The sequence below is a fragment of the Mobula hypostoma genome, chromosome 2, assembly GCF_963921235.1.
Source record: "Mobula hypostoma chromosome 2, sMobHyp1.1, whole genome shotgun sequence".
NCBI lineage: Eukaryota > Metazoa > Chordata > Chondrichthyes > Myliobatiformes > Myliobatidae > Mobula > Mobula hypostoma.
This window is the reverse complement of record NC_086098.1, coordinates 240729404-240744974: the sequence shown is the minus strand read 5'-3', so window position 1 is coordinate 240744974 and position 15571 is coordinate 240729404. Positions and strand designations below refer to the sequence as shown.

At 45.2% G+C, this 15571-nt stretch overlaps 1 protein-coding gene across 2 annotated transcripts in view; it reads right to left on the bottom strand.

Annotated features, from left to right (window-relative positions):
• The window catches only part of smad10a (SMAD family member 10a), a 112436-nt gene extending 97167 nt beyond the window's left edge, over nucleotides 1-15269 (bottom strand). For both annotated transcript variants that reach the window (XM_063041764.1, XM_063041763.1), the window contains exon 1: nucleotides 15123-15269. The gene's annotated coding sequence lies outside the window, so the exon portion shown is untranslated. The remainder of the gene's footprint in view (nucleotides 1-15122) is intronic.
• Nucleotides 15270-15571: the final 302 nt, after the last annotated feature.

Below are 15571 nucleotides of genomic sequence, written 5' to 3'. Positions count from 1 at the left end.
AGTACAGGCAACCCGTCGCTGCCTGTAAGGAGCTTGCATGTTCTCCCCGTGACCACATGGGTTTCCTCTGGGTGCTCTGGTTTCCTCCCACAGTCCAAAGACCTACCAGTTTGGTAGGTTAACTGATCATTGTAAATTGTCCTAGGATTAAACCGAAGAGAGCCGGGTGGCATATCTCAAAGGGCCTACTCTGGACTGTGTCTCAATAAATAAATAAATCGGTTCTTTAATGTGCTTTCAATCAACCCCATTGCTCTCCAACCTTTGCCTGAATTATAACAAATACTACAAAAGTAAGGAAGGGTTTCACAGGAAAATTTAAAAAAAAACTAAAGTACAAACGTAGATAAATATGAGAGATTCTACAGATGATGAAAATCCAGAGCAACATACACAAAATACTGGAGGAACTCAGGTCAGGCAGTGTCTATGGAGGGGAATAAACAATCAATTTTTCAGGGCCTTGGTCGACCTTTTATTCCCCTCTAAAGATGATCTGATCTGAAGATTTCTTCCGGCATTTTGTGAATGTTAAACTGAAGTGCATGCTTCGTTGCGTTTGTAAAATCATTTGGAAAGCAGATAGTCAAAGCTCACTGACTAACAAGTACTGATTGATGAGACACTGGCAGAATCAGACTGAAATATGCACTGGTATGTGCACACTCTACAAGCATGCAACCCCGGACACAAGCGTAGCTCGTAATGCTCAAGAACAAGTCAAACCATTTCCCATTTCAGAAAGGACCCACCCTGAATGAACATTAGTGAATACCCAAATTTAACTAGAATATTTTAAAGCATGCACTGTATGTCGTCATAGATAGACAGGATCGTAAAAGAGAGCTTTTGGCACATTGGCCTTCATAAATTAGAGTACTGAGGTACAGAAATTGGGATATTATGTTGAAGTTGTATAAGGCGTTGGTAAAGCCAGATTTGAGTATTGTGTCCAGTTTTGGTTGCCCACCTTCAGGAAAGTTATCAATAAGATTGAAAGAGTACAGAGAAAATATACCACGATGTTGCTGGGGCTTGATTTTATAGGGAAAGGTTGAATAGGTTAGGTCTTCATTCCCTGGAGCGTAGAACAGGGCAGATTTGATGAAGGTATGCAAAATTATGAGTATAGACAGGGTAAATGCAAACATGCTTTTTCCACTGAGCTTGAGACTAGGTCAGGGGTTAAAGGTGAAAGGCAAAATGTTTCAAGGGAAAATGAGGTGGAACTTCTTCAGAGGGTGGTGAGAGTGTGTAACGAGTTGCCAGCAGAAGTGGTGGATGCTGGTTGATTTCAACATTTAAGAGAAGTTTGGATAAGCACATGCATGGGAGGGGTATGAAGGTCTATGGTCCAAGTGCAGGTCAATGGGACTAGGCAGAATAACAGTTCAGCATGGACTAGATGGGCCAAGGGGTTTATCTTTGTGCTGTAGTACTCTATGATGAATCTATAATTCCACATGACAGAAGTCACCCAATCTATGCTGGCTCTCGAAACAGCCAGCCCCACACATTTCCCCCTCAACAGACCCACCAACTCCCAACTGCCCTTCCACTTGCCTACACAGGGAGGGGGAAGAGAGAGAGGGGGGAGAGAGAGAGGAGGCAAATGACAGGAGCTAATTAACCTATCAGCATTTAGGTCTTTCTTTCACCTATCAGAGATATTTATCCGGAGCTCGGTGCAAGCAGTCCTTTAGCATCCTCAATTATTCCTCCATCTGTCCAGAAATCTCATTGACCACCCCACCATCAGGCAGGAGGTACTGTGCCATTAGGACAAGGACCGTTAGGATGAGAAACAACTTCTTCCCCCAGTCTGTGAGATACTGAACTCCCTGCCACCTCCCAGGTCTCATCACCTACAGCGTGAAGTGCCAGTAACGTTATACTGTTTACTTTTTAACTTGTGCTGCAAATGCAACTTACTTGTTAATTTGTTTGTGATAATATTATTTATGTGTTATGACTGAGTATTATCTGTGCTGGTTCAGAGGAACATTGTTTTGAGAGGGAGTATATGCGCTGAATGATAATAAACCTGAACTGGAAATGAGAAGATCCGGCAGAAACCCACATGGTCACTGGGAGAAGGTGCAAACTTCACATAACAGTATCTGAGCTCAGTTTCGAAACTCGGTCACTAAGGATTAGGGCATCAAGGCAGAGGGCAAAGTGGTGTTTAACTCACAACTCCTTATCAGCCAGGTTCCCCCAACTGATCCCGTCCTGTCCCGTCTGCCTGTGTTTGACCCATCTCCATCTCTTCTTGCTGCCACCATTGGACAGGTGGTGCAGGAGACTTGGGCCCACCCGCCAGGTTCGGAAACAGTTGTTGCCTGGTAACCATCGGGCTCTTGGACCAGCTTCACTCCCCTCTGCACTGAACTGCCTCCGTGGCTGCGGACTTAATTTTGGGGATTCCACAGTTCATATTCTGTGTATTATTTGTTCATTTTTTTAATTGTTTGCACGATTTGTTCTTTTTCACACATTGGAAGTTTGTCAGTCTTTGTTGTGTGCTTTATTTCATATTTCTTTGTTTTGTGGCTGCCTGCAAAATGATTCTCAAGGCTGTATATGGTATACAGACTGATAATAAATGAACTTGGAACTTTGAATGCTGTGTCGCAGATCTCACTTTAATAATGGAAATTTAGACAATAGAAGAAAATGAAAGCCAAATTAAATTTTCTTGGAATTTTTATAATATTTAGGATTAGTGTCTGCCTTACGAAGACTGAGAAGACTGGGCAAGCATAGGGAAGGGACCACCAAAATTTCAGGATGATCTTGAAACTTCAGCAACTTCAGAAAAAAATGTAGTTAATAGCCTGAGGGCTGTTGGCAGCTCTTCCCCCTTGTAAAGTCTTCATTCAGAGGCTGGGAATCACTGAGACACTTGATGCGATACACAAGAACACAAACGATATTTAAATATTTTAAATAAATTAAAATATTTAAAGATAGCTAAAATATTTTAAATAACTGAGGTATGAATCACTGCAGATTATAGACAGTCTTGGGTTGAAAGGAGGCAAGAGAAACTAAATTATACACTGCATTTCTAGTGCTTTGTCATCAGTGTGTGTGGCAGGGTCTGAAACATTCAAGCCAAAACAAAACAAAACACATCCAGACATAACCCCTGGAGCCACAGAGAGAGAGAATGGGTCTCACTGGAGAGATACAGGAAGGTCCTTCAGCCAGTCCGTGTCTGCTCCATCATCATTTTTATTCCAATCCTACACCTAGCTTGGTCATGTGTACATTGAAACATACAGTGAAATGTATAGTTTACGTCAACAACTTCGACTGAACCTCTTCCTAGAGATGCTGCCTGGCCTGCTGCGTTCACCAGCAACTTTGTTGTGTGTAACCACTAAACCTTGCCTGCCCATGTACCCATCCAAGTACCACTTAAGTACATGTGCCTCCTCAACCACTTCTTCTGCCAGTCCTTTCCATCTATGCACCCTCTGGGTGAAAAAGGTGCTCTGCAAGGTCCAATTAAATCTTTCTCTACTCACTCTAAACCCACGTCATCCAGTTCTTGATTTCCCAACCGTAAGAAAAGGACTGTGCGCATTGACTATATCTATGAACCTCAATTTTATACACATCTATATAAATCAGCTTTCATTCTCTCGTGTGGAACACACTGCCAGGGGTGGTGGTAGAGGCAGATACATTAAGGACATCTGAGAGACTCTCAGATAGGCACATGGATGAAAGTAAAAAAAATGGAAAGACACGTGGGTGGCGGGGTGGAGATATGTCTATATCAAAGGAGATGCAAGGCGTTACTTCCTTCCACTGGCCTTGGGCAAGGTGTAGCGCATGCTTAGCCCCTCCATCTCCCCCCCGCCACCCGATCGGGGTCACATGAAGCCATGGGACTAGGTGGTGAATGGTCAAAAGAGCATCTGGTACATATCACAAATCCTAGTTATGCAACCATTTATGCCAGGCAGACAATCTCTGAAGAATATTGACAATGACTGGGGTCGTATGTCTTGTACAGACACTGGCCAGTACTGTACTGTTCCCCCATTCTATGATTAATTTATTTATTTATTTATTTATTTAGAATTACAGCACAGAACAATCCCTTCTGACCCAACTAGCCGTGTCATCAAGTAGAACCTAGCCTAATTGTCGGACAGTTAACCTACTAACCAGTACATCTTTGGACCGTGGGAGGAAACCGGAGCACCCAGAGGAAACCCACACAGCTTACGGGAAGAACGCATAAAATTTCTTAAAGGCTGCCGGAACTGAACTTCAATGCCCCAAGCTGTCACAGCATCGTGCTCACCACTACACTACCATGCTGCCCCATAGCAGTTAGTGCAAAATCCCAACCTGTTCAACTTCTCTCCATAACCCAGTCCTGTCAACATACTCGTACATCTCCTTTGCCTAAGACGACCCTAACCCTTAAAAACAGAGCAAGTAATAACACCATCAGGCATTGAAAATGAGTGTGAACAAATGAAGCTCTCATTCACAGGCTGAGAACCACTGAGGAACTTTATTTGTGAGAGACCAGGACGGTAGTCATCTCTCGAATACCTTAAGTAACTGCTAACCAAAAGCTACCGATGAAAATTTTGAACACACAGAGAAACCAACATCAATAGCACACTTTGGAAAATACCTGGCTACACCAGGCAGATCACAGCCAGTCACCACTTCAATTTACACAGAGCATAATTACTGGCTTTGTCAGCGCCACTCCCCACTGCCTTATTTAAACACTCAAAGAAATATGATCTGCTGCTAATTATAGTTCATTAGAATATACACCAGACAAAACAAAAAGGAAAAAAAAAATGTACAAAGTGTAATCCTGATAACGTTTCCTGGCGAAGTAGCTGCTTATGCTTGGATCAGACTCCTGTACTGAAGATAATTTTTTTAAAACGCAGTGTTTGTTCTTTCATTTAACTGATTTCATTCTGGAAGCTAATTTCTTCAGAAAGAATAAAGCCTTGTATTATAATTGCTCATCCCCAGACCCTGGGATTCACAGTTAGCCTCGATTAATGCCTTACCAATGAGGAATGTTACGTCCGGCAGACCAGATGCACAGACACAGGAAGATCTGAGTTCAATTTGAAACCTGTAAAATGGGAGCATGGATCCCCTATAACAGGAGGAAAAACTGACAGGAGGAAAAGTTGAAGCGAACGACTTTGCTCTCTTCAAGCAGCAGAAATCCAGCTTTCAGAAGTACTGCTGTCAGTGTCTAGAGTCAGAGAAATGCAACAATGCCCTTGTCCCGCACACATTTTTGAACTGGGTAAGCAGTGACCTAACAGTCAGGGACACATTGCACACATAACCACTACGTCACAAGGCACAGGGCAAGAAAATGCACGTGTGTCTGAAAAACAATTTGCATTTCCACAGCAGTCCTATATAATCACAATAGAACTTTAAAGCAGAATTTGAGGCCATTCAATATAGAACATAAATCATAGAACATTAGAGAAAAGAGAATTAGGCCATTCTGCCCATTGAGTCTGCTCCACAATTACAGCACAGTACAGGCCCTTCAGGCCACAATGCTTTTAACCTATTCTAAGATCAATATAACCCTTCCCTCCTACATAGCCCTCCATATTTCCCTCATCCATGTGCCTATCTAAGAGTCCCTTAAATGACCATAACATATCACCATCCCTGGCAGTGCGTTTCACACACTCACCAATCTCTGTGTAAAAAACTTACCTCTGACATCCCCCCTTTTTACATCTCTCCAGTTGCCTTAAAATTATGCCATCTTGTTTTAGCCATTTCCATCCTGGGAAAGAGTCTCTGGCTGACAATCAATCTATACCACATTTGATTCCTTAAAGCTGTCAAAGTCATGATGGGGGGGTGGGGGGGGAGATGGTAGTGGAGATAAGCTCCCACTGCCTGTTAAGTGCTTCCAATGGCATGCGTCTCAAGTGCCTCTGACAACTAAGTCCATCCCAGTTCCTGGCCTTCATGTGTGGCTTAGCTACTAAGCCTGATAGAACCATTTCTACTGACAGCAGAAGGGACAAAAGGCAATTACTGCTGCCTTAAAGCAGTCGCTTCAGGCAGATGGAGCTCATCAGCCATGGTTTGCAGCTCATCTAGGAGAAGGAAAACTCTGATCTCAAACCTCCACTGCCTTGCAACTATACCCACTCATGGGGAAGGCTTCAGGAGTATCCCCCGAGGAAAAATCCAGAGCTGGAGTCCCAAAGGCAGTCCCAAGTTGAGTTCAAAGCTGACTGGCAACTCCTGTGATGCTGCTGGTACCAAACTGTATCATTCTCTACCGTCCCTTTGGATTCATCTGCTGTGTGGAGGAGTCGCCTTCTGCATAGGCAACAGCTTACTCGCCAAACCAGATCAGGGACGCAACATCATGGTTGACCCCAACCAACGGAGGGCATCAGGATGCCTCCTAGCATCATGTACACCTCTATCAAGTCATCTCTCATCCTCCTTCACTGCAAAGAAGAAAGCCCTACCTCACTGAATCTTTAAAAACACCTATACAATTCATCCCACAGATTTTTTTTCTCCCCTGACCCAAATACTCCTGCACGTTAAACTACTGCCAATGTTATTTAATTAAGTTACCAGAGAACCTGATTGCACACCCTTCCAAGCTACGGGTTCCAGGTCACAGTAGCCCTCTACAAAAATACATTCACTTCACGGTCCCTCCTGTTGTTTTGCTAATTATATTAAAGATGTGACATCTGGTATTGATCCACTGACAGGAAAATTTCCCTGGTAACTTTAAATGCCACCACCGGGCCCTCCTCAAGAACAAGAATGATCAGTGATACCCAAAAAAGAAAGAATAAAATGTTGAAGGAGTTTCTTTAAAAAATGATGAGCGATTGCTTTTAAACAAAGGCTCATGAGCAAGTCAATCGATTTTGTGGGAGGCAAGCAGGTCCTTGGAGACACAATCACGACAACCACTCAGAGGTACGGTACATAGCAACAGAAATGCATTCTCAGGACATCGCTGAAATAATTCAGACAGAGTAGTAATCATAACAAAGAGTCAGCCCTGTCAAACAGTCAATGAGAACATAGTTAATCTGATCAATGGCCTCAATTTCACTCCAGTCTGACCTCCATAAGCCTCAACTCCATTTAAATCAGCCATTAGAATCCTTGATGAGTCAACGTGCACAGTTGTCTAAGCTGAGAATTCAATCAAGCTAACATCCTCAGAAGAAACTCATCTCAGTCTTAAAAGGCATCCCTCATAACGATCACTGATCGCAGTCCGATGGCTGTCACTGTCTGTAAGGAGTCTGTACGTTCTCCGCATGACTGTATGGGTTTCCTCCCACAGTCCGAAGCTTAGGGCGAGGTTTAGGCTTAGTAAGTTGTGGGCAATGCTATGTAGACACCGGAAGTGTGGTGACCTGTGCGGGCAGCTCCCAGCTGACTTGATTTGACACAAACGACGCATTTCTTTGACTGTTTCAATGTTAATGTAACAAATAAAGCTAATATTTAATCTGAGACTATGCCCCCACCTCATTAAGCTCCCTTAATAATCTTAAACATCTCAAAACAAAACACCCATTTACAAACAGCAATGATGCAACCAAATAATCTGCGTCTGAAGTATTGGCAAGAACACAATCTTTCAAAACCGCTCCAAAGATATGGGTTGGTCTCAGTTTCACCTCATCTCAGCAAGTGAAAAAACACTGTCACTGTCCAATCGAGATTGTGAGAGAGGCAATCAAATTGAGTTAAACATTGGGTTGAAATGTCTAATTGCAGAGAGAAGGCATTTAAGACAAGAGGGGATAATTTTAAAGGAGATGTGAGGGGCAAGTTTTTCTTTCACACAGAGAGTGCCAGGTGCCTTGAATGCACTGCCTGGGGTGGTGGTGGAGGCAGATACCCTGGGGATATTTAAGAGATGCTTGGATAGGCACATGAATGCGGGGAAGTGGAAAGCTTAAGGACATTGTGTAGACAGATGAGTTTAGTTGGACATTTGATTACTAATTTAACTGGTTCAGCACAACACTGTGGGCCAAAGGGCCACATCCTGTTCTGCACTGTTCTAAACATCGTTAAACCTGTGATTTTGATCATCAATAATGCTCCTTCTAGTGCTGCAGCTGAGAAGTTAGGTGACCCAACAACTGAAGTTGATAATACACATTCTCTGTTTACTCGGACATAAAAATTTATATGCGTACCCTGGAATTGGGAAGGAAACAGTGCATGGCAAAAATTTGTTTTTAACTGGACACAACTAGAAGGAGTTGTACAATTACTGAAAGCAATGATTTAATAGAACTGTGAGGCACTACGATAGCGTAGCAGTCAGTGTGCAACGCTAATACAGCTTGGGGCATCGGAGTTCAGAGTTCAATTTCCATGTTCTAAGTGTGTACGTTCCTCCCTGTGAGCACATGGGTTTCCTCCCACAGTCCGAAGATGTACCAGTTAGTAGGCTAACTGGCAATTGTAAGTTTTTTCGTGATTGGGTTAGGGTTAAATCGGGGGATTGCTGGGCAGTGCAGCTCGAAAGGCCAGAAGGGAATAGGAAAGGAAAGGTACGTCACACCCGAAGTTCCTCCGGTTAGCAGACGATTTCCCTCCACGCCTCTCTGACGTAGTGGGGAACCGCGTACGAGGCAAGTTACAGCAGTGGTTTGCCATTGCCTTCTGCCGGGTGAGTTTCCAAACAGATCACCAGCTCGTAACCCAGCACGGATGGAAAGCGTGCAGGGGAGCCGGCTGGATTCGAACTTGGGACCTTTTGTCCCAAAGCTGATGCCACTACACCACCAGCCGGGTCCCAGAAGGAATTATTCCACTCTAAATCTCAATAAAGAAATAAAATGAAGAAAAACTTGGTAAGTACAATTGATATTGCCTCAACAGAGAAATACATTTGGCTACTGCTAAAAGCACTCACACTCACTCCAATCCTCAGATTCAGACTCATCAGAGGTTTCAAGAACCTGTCATAACACAACCTCTCTACAGTACACCCCAAACAATAACAAGCTGCACTGGAAACCTCACCTGCAAGGAAAATATGCACAAAAATAATAACTTGATAAAATTGGTCTGAACTCTACAGCAAGGGTTCAACCAAGGTACAGGAGTTGCAGGAACTGGGGCTTGCAATCAACAAGTCCTCATTTGGAGGAGAGTGTGACAAGTTATTTAGAGTATATTGCAGCTTTATCATAGCAGGCCAAAAAATAACTTGCCAAAAGTAATCAGAGGGTGCAGAATCCCTCTTTTGTGACTGTATATCCTAGCGTAACTACATGTTGTGTGTGACTTTATGTACTGTGTCATCGAGAAACGATATTCATTTAGCTGTATACATGCATAGTTGAGTGACAGATTTGAACACTGAAAGCAGAGGGGTGCAGAGGAGCAGTGGGTTGGAACTAAATCAATCTTTAAAATTCATTGCATATGCTGCATTAGTCACGACCAACTCAACTGCAACACTCTCAAGTCCTAATGCTGAATCTAGTTCAAACAGATTGTTATCCAACCACAAGAGTACTGAGAGAAACAGCCCAAGGTTATCAGATTCTCTGTAAATGATTGTGGGATGACCTCAACTTCTTTTGTGGGCAATTGAGCTAACTGTCCACTATTTGACACCAAACTGGGTGTTTACAAGGATAGGAATAAGGAATGACTTTAGGACAACTAGTACTCTGTTCCTTTCTTTGACATTCATCAAGGATTTGAGCAGTGTACAGTAATGGAGAGTCCATTTTTAACTATATACATCAGATGACCAGAACTGCGCAGGCACACGGGTCTGTTCCTGTTGCAGCACACACAAACTGCTGGAGGAACTCAGCATCTATGGAGGAGAATTAACAGTCTGACATTTCAGCCTGAGACCCTTCATCAGGATCAGGAGGAAAGGGGGGGGGAGCCCGAATAAGGAGGGGGGAGGGGAAGGAATCCATTCCAGTGCCATAATGCTCTACGAAGGAAGAGAGAATTAAGGCATCAAAGTCTGCAACCGATGCGAAGGAAAAAGACATGAAATGCGTGCAGAGGCCTCAGGTTTATGTCATTAATAGTAATCTGGAAAACCTACAGCACAATACAGGCCCTTCGGCCCACAAAGCTGTGCCGAACATGTCCTTACCTTAGAACTACCTAGGCTTACCCATAGCCCTCTATTTTTCTAAGCTCCATGTACCTGTCCAGGAGTCTCTTAAAAGACCCTATCGTTTCCGCCTTCACCACCGTCGCAGGCAGCCCATTCCACGCACTCACCACTCTGCGTAAAAAACTTACCCCTGACATCTCCTCTGTACCTACTTCCAAGCACCTTAAAACTATGCCCTTTCGTGCTAGCCATTTCAGCCCTGGGGATAAAGCCTCTGACTATCCACACGATCAATGCCTCTCATTATCTTGTACACCTCTATCAGGTCACCTCTCATCCTCCATCAATGACTCAGATTAAAAAAGAGAGTGGGGTAGCAGAGATTCAATGGTTCAGTTTAATATCAGAGAATGTATACAATATACAACTTGACATTCTTACTCCCACAGACATCCACAAAACAGAAGAAAAACCCCCAAAGAATGAATGACAGGAAAAAACGTTAGAACCATATAGCCCCCCTCCCTCCACTTATTTCAGCAAAAAAACATGAGCCTCCCATTCACCCACCACACAAACAATAGCAAAGCCCCCAAATGGACTACCAAAAACTACGGTTCACCCAACAGCTCAACATGTCACAGGTTCTCTCTCTCTCTCACTAACAAGGGAGAGAGAGCTACACTCCTGCCACAGAGAGAGGGGAGAACAGCTCGCTGTTTCAATACCAGTCTGTGGCATTTTTATTTCCAGTTTCCCCTGACTTGAGAATCAGCAACAAACTCCCTCTCACCATTCCAAGGAATAGTAAGAGATAGGTAGCACACTAAACTGTATGGATAAAAACAGATCCTTTTGAATAACCAGAACCTCAAGATGTATCAGATTTCACGATTATACTGACTCATTATTATTTGCAGGGCAGGAAGTCCTTATAACCAGTCGAAACAATATTTGAACTTTCCCAGCAAGCATGGGGCACAACTCAGAACAATATTAGCAATGCTTTCTATCCAGCCCATTGATCACACAGGCCTCCAGATAAATGACATGGCCAGTCAATAAGAACAGAGAGGTGAAAGGAAAAATAAACACCATAAAAATGAGATTACAAACAGCTCCTTTCAACTCACCTCTCAGTAATCAGAGGAGCAAGATTATATTAAGTTGTTTTCATAAACACAATGCAATGTTTCTCTAAAAGTACTACAGGTACCAGACCACAAGTCTGCAGTCACAAACTGCTAAGCTGCAGATTCTCCTATATCTCCCTAAGGCAGCCCAAATTTGCCCAGTATTTGGAGCAAGAATCGAGGGAGAAGGAGGTGGTGCACAGGTGGGAAAGTCAGGAAGAAGGGAAGTGGGAGAATCTGCCAGTTTGTATTCCTTCCTTTCCCTGGCCTTTGTATTCTAGCTTCTTCCCCCTTCTTTTCCAGTCCTGATGATGAGACTTGGCCCAAAATGTCAACTTTTTATTTCCCTCCATCGATGTTGCCTGACCTGCTGAGTTGCCGCACTGTGTGTTGCTCAAGATTTCCACCATCTGCAGAAACTCTTGTGGCTGAGGCTTTATCCAGCCTAACATACCACCCACCCACCCAACCCTCTTCACCCTCCTCCCATCTCCACAGCAGACTGAGGATTAATAACTCATCTGGCACTAGGCCACAATGAGTTACAAAAGCTGGTATTCCTTAAGTTCATATAACCAAAAACAAAACAATGTTAAGCTAAAGGGCAGTACCAGGAGGGATATCCAAACTCCTGGTCTATGGTTTATCAAGAGGCCACTAGTTAAGGGGCAAAGAATATCCAGAGTCTCAGCCTCTGACGAGTGACAAAGAAAATCTAGAGTCTCCATTCCACACTCAAAGGTGACACAGACAAGTGACATAGGAAATCCAGAGACCAAGCCTCCATTTCACACTCGAGGGTGACACAGACGAGTGACATAAGAAATCCAGAGACCAAGCCTCCGCTCCACATACAAAGGCTAGCGACCTGGATGGGTGACAAACTTCATGCTTAAAGGACATCCATAGATGTCGGGCTATCTTAGGTCAGTGGGTCGCAGCATCAGATGTCTGTGCGAGCAGAAGGCACGAGGGCGGGTGAGTCAGTGAGTCTGAAGTTTGGGGTCACTTCATTGGCTACTCCAATGTTGGTAACGAAGGTGAAAGCCCAAAGGTCAATCAGAAGTCCAAAAGTTAAAGCCTGAAGATTGGAAACCTGCCCTGAAGTCCATGCATGGGGGTATTAGGAAGGAAAGGTGCTTGTCCTGTTATTGTCGTCTTACTGTTTGTTGTGCTCTATGTTGCTCTGCCGAACATCGTGGGCATGATATGTGGCGACACTTGCAGGCTGCCCCCAGCACATCCTTTGGTTGTGCTGATTGTTAACGCAAGCGATGCATCTCACTGTACGCTTTGATGTACTGTACAAGTGATAAATAAATGAACCAGAATCAAACCTGAACTAAACTAGGATCACACGGTACACCAAAACACTCAATACAGGTTGAGTACCCCTCATCTGAAATGCATGGGGCCGGAAGTGTTTTTGATTTTGGAATATATGCTGAGATAGTTTGGGATCATTATCATTTCAGACTCTGACTATGTGCAAATGGGAAGCAGCCTTTGTCTTACACTTGTTCATCACACATATGTACTGAAGTTGCCATTCCGCATGTTAGATTTTCGTCAGCAACCACCTTGGCAAACTCGATGAATTTCTCTGCTGCTTCGTGATCAGCAGATGCTTTATCACCACAAATATTTTAAAAACTAATGCCATGTCTTTTCTTAAATTTCTGCAATCAGACTGCTTAATATTCACAATTATATGCAATTTTCAGTTTGTCATGATAGATCTTTGTTTCATGATCAGCACATGGTTATGTTCACTCCAACGCTGAGGAATCCATTCTCTCAATACACATTCAAGATCTTCATTTTTTGGTTTATGCAGCATTTTCTATTTTTCATTAGCTTCTGTTCATTACAAATGTGAGGACACTTCTCAGAACTGTCTGGTGTGCAGAGACCTTGTGGTATTTTCCAATCATGTCAACACTCAAAAAAATTAGGATTTTGTAGGTTTTTGGATAAGGGATACTCAACCTGTAATTATTTCTTTTTAAAGGCATAGCACAGTGGCACAGCTGGTAAAGTTGCTACCTCACAGTGTCAGCGACCCAGGATCAGTCCCAATCTCAGTAGAGTTTGTGAGTGTGCAGGGTTCCAGCTTCCTCTTCCATCCCAAAAGATAATGGGTTAAATTGCCTCTAGTGTGATTTTAAACTAGTGTCATTGAGTTTATTTGTACAGAGGTGAGCCATGTATAATTTGAGTTTACATTAACCTATGTTTATCTTAGTCTTATAATGTACTATGCTGCCCAAAGCAAATTTTCATGGTCACAAGAGATTCTGCAGATGCAAGAAATCCCAAGTAACACACACACACAAAATGCTGAAGGAACTCAGCAGGTCAGGCTGCATCTATGGAAATGAATATTGATGTTCTGGGCTGTGACTCGTCAGGTTTGGAAAGGAAGAGGAAAGACACCAAAATTAGAAGGTGGGGGAGGGGTACAAGTTAGGTGAGAGGCAAAGGTGGGAGGGTGGGGGCAGGGATAAAGTTGAGAAGCTCGGAGGAGACAGGTGGAAAAGATAAACAACAGAAGGGGGAGGAATCTGATAGGACTAACTTATGCTCAACACCACCTTAACCACCTGCATCGCCACTTTTGGAGTGCTATGGCCTGGCATCATACATCAGTCCTCCCAATGGTCCTGCCATTTACTGTACACTTACCTCTTAAGTCCTCCCAATGTGCAAACCCTCACATTTATCTGAATTAAACCCCTAGGTTAACAAATGCAGACCACTGAACTTTTAAAGTACAAAATCCCATGCAAAACCTATATGCAAGCAAGTTTAGATGGATAACTCTTTTCCAACGAGAAGTGCTGAGAATGCCAGACAGACGGGAAGTCACAGTGACTAGTAAGGTGGTTCTGTTCTGTGAAGGCAGCAGGCGCAGGTGCCACATCCCTGCCAGCACTACTGGCATAAGGCAGAGGAGTATCCTCAGTGAAGAGTAAATGAGGCAGTAATAGTCAGTCAGCTCTGGAGTCGCCCAGCTAGGGGGTGGCAGGAGAGCAGTGAAGAAAGAAAACAGCACAGGTGAGCTGGAAAGTTGAGAGAAGGTGGAGCGAGGATCTGGCCGGAGAGCGTGGGGAATGCCCTGGCCTAGCGGAGGGCAAATGAGTGTGAGGGAAAAGACAGCTCAGAAGAGTTGGGGTGGGGGATAGAGGGGAAGAGGGGGAGGCAGCTACCCTTGGCTGAATGCCACCGGCGAGGGGAATGCTGAGAGCCCAGAGGAGTGAGTGAGTGAGTGGGAAGGGGAGGCGACCGCCCCTGCTGAGTGGGGGTGGAATTTTCCGGCCGAGAGGCGGGGGAAGAATGGCGAGGGAGGGAGAGAGAAAAGGGGCTGCACCGACTGATGTTGAGGGAGGGAGAGGTGGGAGAAGGCTGCCCCGGCCGAGTTGAGGAGAGAGTAGGGAGTGACTCCTCCTCCGGTGTGGAGAGAGGGACGATCCCTACCGAGTTGGGGGGGGGTGTCCTATAGCCGAGTGGGTCAGAGGGGTGAAGAGCAACTGCACTAGCCGATTGACAAGGGGGGAACTGAGCGGCTGCCACGGTCAAGTGAGGGGGTGCCCGGGCAGTGTGAGGGGCGGGGGATAGGGAGGGAGCGGGTTGCCACGGCCGAGAAGAGGACGGAAGACAACGGAGAGGCCGGTATGCGTTGGGTCGGGTCAGGTCGGGCCGCGACGGACTAGGCTCCTTGTGAGGTGTCACCCGGTCAGTGTCCAGCCCGCCGCCCACGGACACTCGACCACTCCCCGCCCTGCACTCGGCAGCTCTGGAGGCCGAGCTCGCCGCTGGCGCCCCGCCACCCGCGGCAAATGCCGGGCGCCGATACTCACTCAGTGGCCGCCGACCCGCTCTTCACTCCGAACGATCCCGATCCCCGACTCACGACTCACAACAACAACAACCAGCGTCTGCGCCCGCGTGCGGCGCCAGCCGGCTCCACCAATCGGCGCCCGCCGCTCATGATCCCGCGGCCGGCGGCCCAATCAGCGTGTACACGCCTGCTGCATTCCGCCAATTGCAGAGAGGCTATCAAGGAGAGCAAGAGTGGTTGGTGGTAGTTGCGGGGGGGCGGGGGGGTGGGAAGTGAGGAGGGTTGGAACCGTTGCGTCGTGGAAACGTCATCTGATTGACGGACGGTGGGACTAGGGTTCGGCTCAATGGAAGGGCGAGACTCTGACGTCAGCGTCAATACCGCCCAATCGTCCGACGCTTTTCTGAAAGGTATGCCCGCCCTCACGGAGAGCAGTCACGTGCTCAACTGTTGAATGAGCGGAACTCG